Genomic DNA, 6,442 nt, shown 5'->3' with positions numbered 1-6,442 from the left:
AGTTGCAAAGCCAATGGTAGGCTTAGATGATTACTAGGATTCTATGACTTCATAGCTTCTATAGGGGGAGCCATTAAAAAAAAACCCACCACTATCCAGGAACTTACTGACTTAAAGCCCAAGTATAATGTTATATACCATCAAGTTCATTAGATCCATACAGGAAGGAAATAAGAAGGTTTAAAGAAAATGAAATTTCATGAGAGTGTATTTTACAGACAGGCAAATTAAAACATAAGCCTCTTTATAAAATTATACTTTGGGTTGAAAATACTCTGGGGGACTGTCAGAATTTCATCATCCCAAAACCAGCCCCCTGAATTTACCTTCCAAAAGGTAATATTCCTTTTCTCTGGCTGATGGAAGGTAGTTAGAATCTGCTTCTCTTGCGATGAATCCAGGCAAATGAGCTGGGCATCTCAAAAGAAGGCAGCTGTCCAGGAAAGGTAAGTGAAAGACATCAAGCTCTTCTTGTTTTCTTTGAAAGACATTTCCACTTGTCAGCCAAGGTTTCTTTGTCTGACCACTCCTTGAACTTTGGAACATGCTTCTCAGGGCTCTCACCTCTGGGTTTTGTGCTTTACGAGTTAATGAAGCTGTGTCTTTAGGTGGATCTTGACCTAGTTGGTTCTGAATACTTGTATTTTCAGAGCTTTGCTGATGTGTGATGACATGTATTCATGGACTTATCTCAGTTTAGTTAAATCTGTTTAACACAGTTAGATGTCTCCCCATGAGGGAACTGGCCCGAGAAATGGAGACTGGAAGACAGGTAGCCCAGTAGAAAGCTAAAAAGGCCAACAGCTTCTCATATATCAGCACAGAGAGTCCAAGATATTTTAGTAATAGTGGCAGCAGGAAATACCCAATGAAGATGAAGTCTGCCACTGGCACATGGCATTGCACGCGTGCACACACACACACACACACACACACACACACTTTCCAAGAATTCATAGTTTATAAGCAAGGCTGACCTCAGACATGGTTGGCTTTCCTCCTTTACTCCTGGAAGTACAATTCTGCATGCTGATCAAGGGACATTCATGGTCAGTGAGTGACAAAGTGACCACTGTGTATGAGGTGACCGTATCTCTCGCACTGGGCCCTGGCCTTCCAGCCATCTCCACCGTTTCAGGTGATATCTTCTTGGAAGCCCAGCCAGTCCCTTTCTCAGCTGTCTGTTTTCGCCCACCTTCCACTGGCTTGGCTGTCATTCACAGCTGGGCACGTTAATTTTTTTCTTTCCTGGTTAAAATGCATTTCCTCTTGTTGGTTCTCAGAACACCAAACAAACGGACTTCTTGTCCCCAGTATGGCTCCACATGTCAATGTTTACCCTCTTTGGGACACATCCGCTGTTCACCCCAGAGAAGGAAGGAACCCAGGTGTTCTGGCGTCAGCCATCCTGGCCTTGGGAGAGGTGTGGAGATAACAAAGTTTCTCTGAATGGTGTCCCTGGCAGCACAGGGCCTTGGGAGGGATGGGAACATTGCCAGGCAGCCCCCTTCAGGAGGAAGAGGGGTTTGTGGAAGAGAAAAGTGTCTGGGATGGTTTGTGTGTCTTCCTCAGCAGGCAAGAAGAGGCCTTCTGTCTCCTGTAAGTATTTTTTAGTGGGAGGATTCATTGGATATTTGGTGGCTTCTGAGATTGGCATAACATCAGGGTTCTGACTGGTAAACCAAGTATCAATGAGTTTTTCCAATTAGCCACAGAATGTTGGGAGCGGAAGGGCTGGGTCTTGTTCAGGGTTCCTCCAGGGACCACTCTGGTGGGGCGGGCAGAGGGAATAACCAAGAACCTCTCTGCTGGAGTGGGCAGAATGTTCTTCCTTCTCTCCATTAATCTAAAGTCCTTTTTGGTCAAGGCCATTCTCCTATTTTCCATCAGTGTTCCATCTCTCCTTCCTTTCTTTTATCTCCCTCTTAGATGTTCAGTGAGCACCCCGTATTATGTGTTCTTGTTTTTTCCTTTTCTTACCCCCAACCCTCCTTCTTCCCAATTAGCTTACAAATGATGCATTTTGATAAAGTTGGCTTCAAATGAAAAAGATGTCATATCTGTTCCATGCCTTGGTAGAATTGTGTAGGGACAGAACTGGGAAAGGTGACAGACAGATCTTAGAGCTCAGCTGAGACCATTTGACCTAAAATAGATCCAGAGATGGTTGGGGTAGAGATGGGAAGAGAAACCAACTCTCATATAAGTCACAAACTCAGGATTTTAAACAAAAGCCAATCTTGAATTATTGTTGTTATTACATGAGAAGTCAGGTGAGGTATGTTTTGTGGTAAATCCACAGAGAAAATATCATTCCAATAAAATACCTCCTGTCACTCAGCAAGCATGTGCACACCACAGACAGACAGACACACACAGAGATAAAACACTAAGCAACAAGTGGAAATGCAAGGAACTCTGGATTAAGATTCAGGAAGCCAGATGGCTTACCTTGCCATCTACTGGTTGTGTGACCTTGGGGAAGTCATTCTTCATTTGCAGGCCTCAATTTATCTGTAAAGAGAAGTGGATCCACTAAATAATCGTGGTGGTTCCCCGAGGCTCTGGTGTTTAGGATTCTCCTGTGAATCATCAGATCTAGGAGCTCCTAGTACCTGTCTGCTTCTGCCCCACCTGTTCAATCTTGTACGAGTCACATATCCTCAGATTCTCTTTATACAAAAAGGGCATCAGAATCCTATGTTATTCTCTGTTAGGACCAGCTGGGATGGAGTTTCCTTTAGTTCTGAGGGACAACCAGAATAAAAGAACGAGAGGAATCTTGTTGAGAAACAGGAAGAAAAATTCTGCTGGGAATGTGATCATTCCCTCAGTCACTCAAGTTTGGAAACCAGGGAGTCATCCCAAGTACTTTTGCTCTTCTTTTTTCTCTTCTTTTCTCTTCCTCTGCCTTCCTCCCATCTCCTATCTCAGTCACTGATTCCTACCCATTTGTTCTTCATCAGTCACTTGCATTGGTCACTTCCTTGCCTTCCCCACATTCTGGTTCTGCTCTGACTCACCTCAGTTTTGCTCCAAGATCACATCCTTCTCATTGGTCTCCCTGCCACCAATCCGCTCCACCCCTTCCTCCTCTATACTAAGGTTTTCACTCCTGAGCTCCCTACTACCCAGAGGACAAAGTCTCAAGTTTTAGCCAAAGTTCTAGGCTGCTTACCCTCCCATCTCTCCCAGCCCCTCAGACATCACTCCTCTACCCAATCTCTTTATTCCAGCCAAACTAACCTACTCTTTCTTCCCTAACATGCCAGGCACTGTCCTGCTTCTGTGCCTTTCCCACTGCTGTCCTCCATGTCTGGCTGGCTCTCTCCCTTCTTGTCTGACCAGTATCTCAAGCCCTATTTTGTCCATGGAGACTTCCCTTTCTGCCAACCTCCAGGGAGCATCAGATATTGCTTCTCTTTTTCTCTCCTTTGCTTTTCCTATCTATTATCTCTTTATGCATCTTTCCTGATGCCCAAATTAGATCATAAATTCCTTAAGAGCTCCAGATTGTATTGGGCAATCAATGATATTTGTTTGGTTGATAAAGATGATGATATCGGTGTAAAAATGACGTTGCCTTAACTCAGTCATTCAAGTCCAAGGTCTTGGCTGTTGGTCCTAAAGCTGTTTCTGTAAATCACTTCTGGCTTAACTAAAACACAGTGGCTATTCAAAGTGTAACTAGAGGGTATAATTTCTGAATTTTTCTCTTCTCTTTCGTTTTCCCCAACTTAGAGCCCCGCTGCCCATCTTAAGCTGCACAAAAGCAGAGAGAGCCAGGAGATTGTGAGGAACATCTGGATCTTGGTCCTTTTACAGTTGGGTGAAGACAGCAGCTAGACCCCCTTTTCCAACCTGAAGGTGGAACTTCAATGCCTATTTTACAGATGGCGGAAGAATCTCTCAGAAGCAACAGAACCCACATGCCCTAGTCTTGTGAAGTTCCATCTTTAGGTCTCTTTGCCAGATGGAGGCTGGAATTCTGCATGGACATTCCTGAGAAGGCACCCCCTTCCCCTGCGGACTAGCCCTGGAACTAGTGAATTGTGCCCACTAGGTGCCAGGGTGTGCAGGCTCTGGGACTTACCGTAAATGGCTGAGATCTCGCTACTTCTTCCTAGGGCTCCACCCAGATAATTTGGGGCTGTGCAAAGATAATTATCTCTGGAAGATTGTGGTGGAGGCTGGAATGGGGTGAGGTGCTGGAGCGGACTTGCTGTAAGAGAATCCCTTCTGCTCTCCTGGGAACCTGGGAAGGGCTAAGTGATTATTTGCCTCTCACTCTTCTCATAGCGCTAAAAAGGGGGCAGAGGCCAGGGGAGGAGAGTGAATGAGCCCTTATTGTCCTGCATTCTTGTTCTTCTCTTAAGAAATGCGGGGTTTTCAAGATGCTGTAGAATGTCCTTCTACTCTGTGAACGACAGGGCATGGGCAATGCTCTTTATTTATTTATTAAAAAATTTGTTATTTTATATTGGAGTAGAGTTGGTTAACACTGTTTTGCTAGTTTCAGGTGTACATCAAATGATTCAGTTATACATGTACATGTATCCATTGTTTTTCAAATGCTTTTCCCATTTAGATTATTACAGAGTATTCAGCAGAGGTCCCTGTGGTATACAGTGGGTCCTTGTTGGTTATCTATTTTAAATATAGCAGTGTGTATGTGGCAATCCCAAACTCCCAGTCTATCCACCATACCATTACCCCCAGTAACCATAAGTTCTCTAAGTCTGTGATCTGTTTTTGCTTTGTAAATAAGTTCATTTGTATCATTTTTTAAAGATTCTGCATATAAGTGATATCACATGATATTTGTCTGTCTGACTTACTTCACTTAGTATGATAACCTCCAGGTCCATCCATGTTGCCGCAAATGGCATTATTTCATTCTTTTTTTTTTTTTGGCCAGGGGAAGCAACTTTATTTATTATACATTTATTTTTATTTATTTATTTATTTTAGCTGTGTTGGGTCTTCGTTTCTGTGCAAGGGCTTTCTCTAGTTGCGGCGAGCGGGGGCCACTCTTCATCGCGGTGCGCGGGCCTCTCACCGTCGCGGCCTCTCTTGTTGCGGAGCACAGGCTCCAGACGCGCAGGCTCAGCAGTTGTGGCTCACGGGCCTAGTCGCTCCGCGGCATGTGGGATCCTCCCAGACCAGGGCTCGAACCCGTGTCCCCTGCATTGGCAGGCAGATTCTCAACCACTGTGCCACCAGGGAAGCCCTATTTCATTCTTTTTAATGACTGAGTAATATTCCTTTGTATATGTGTACCACATCTTCTTTATCCATTCATCTGTCGATAAACATTTAGGTTGCTTCCATGTCTTGGCTATTGTAAACAGCACTGCAGTGAACATTGGGATGCACGTATCCTTTCGAACCATGTTTTTCTCCAGATATGTGCCCAGGAGTGGGATTGCAGGATCATATGTTAGCTCTATTTTTAGTTTCTTAAGGAACCTCCATACTGTTCTCCATAGTGGCTGTACCAATTTACATTCCCACCAACAGTGTAGGGGGGTTCCTGGCAATGCTTTTTAAACACGGCTTCTGATATACCTTCAACAAAAGAGGAGTGTGACCAGGTACTCCTGGAGGAAACTGAGATTGTACAATTTCTTTGATATCTCACATTTTTAAAAATAAAATTTTTATTTTAGAACAGCTTTATTTTTTAAAATTTTTATTTCTTTATTTCACCGCGTTGGGTCTTCGTTGCTGCGCACGGGCTTTCTCTAGTCGCAGTGAGCGGCGGATAGTCTTCATTGCAGTGCACAGGCTTCTCACTGCGGTGGCTTCTCTTGTTTTGGAGCGCGGGCTCTAGGCGCATGGGCTCCAGTAGTTGCAGCGTGCGGGCTCTAGGCACATGGGCTCCAGTAGTTGCAGCACGCGGGCTCTAGAGCGCAGGCTCAGCAGTTGTGGTGCACGGGCTTAGTTGCTCTGCGGCATGTGGGATCTTTCCAGACCAGGGATCAAACCCATGTCCCCTGCATTGGCAGGCGGATTCTTAAACACTGAGCCACCAGGGAAGTCCCTTTAGAACAATTTTAGATTTACAGGTACGTTTGTCACAATTAATGAACCAATATTGTTACGTTATTATCAACTAAAAGTTCGAGATCTCACATTTTAACTTAACAAGTCACACTTTTGTGTGCTACTCCAGAACTCATCTGTGTGTGTTTTACTAAATAAAAAATTTAAATTTACTTAACATCAAGCTAAAATAGACACCGCAAGGAATATGAGCCATGTTTAGCCAGTGCTCTGTGTCCTCTGGGTTACTCCTGCTCCCCCAGGCAGGTGTCCAGCCAGCTTGGGCAGCATGAGTTGCGGAGAGTGAGCTTGGAATGGGGTCAGATCATCTCCCTGGGTCCTGATAACCCTGCTCAGTCGCTGTGTGACCCCAGGCAGTCACTCAGTCTCTGAGTCT

This window comes from Balaenoptera musculus, chromosome 20, assembly GCF_009873245.2.
Source record: "Balaenoptera musculus isolate JJ_BM4_2016_0621 chromosome 20, mBalMus1.pri.v3, whole genome shotgun sequence".
In the NCBI taxonomy this organism is placed as follows: Eukaryota; Metazoa; Chordata; class Mammalia; order Artiodactyla; family Balaenopteridae; genus Balaenoptera; species Balaenoptera musculus.
This window is presented reverse-complemented; position numbering follows the sequence as displayed.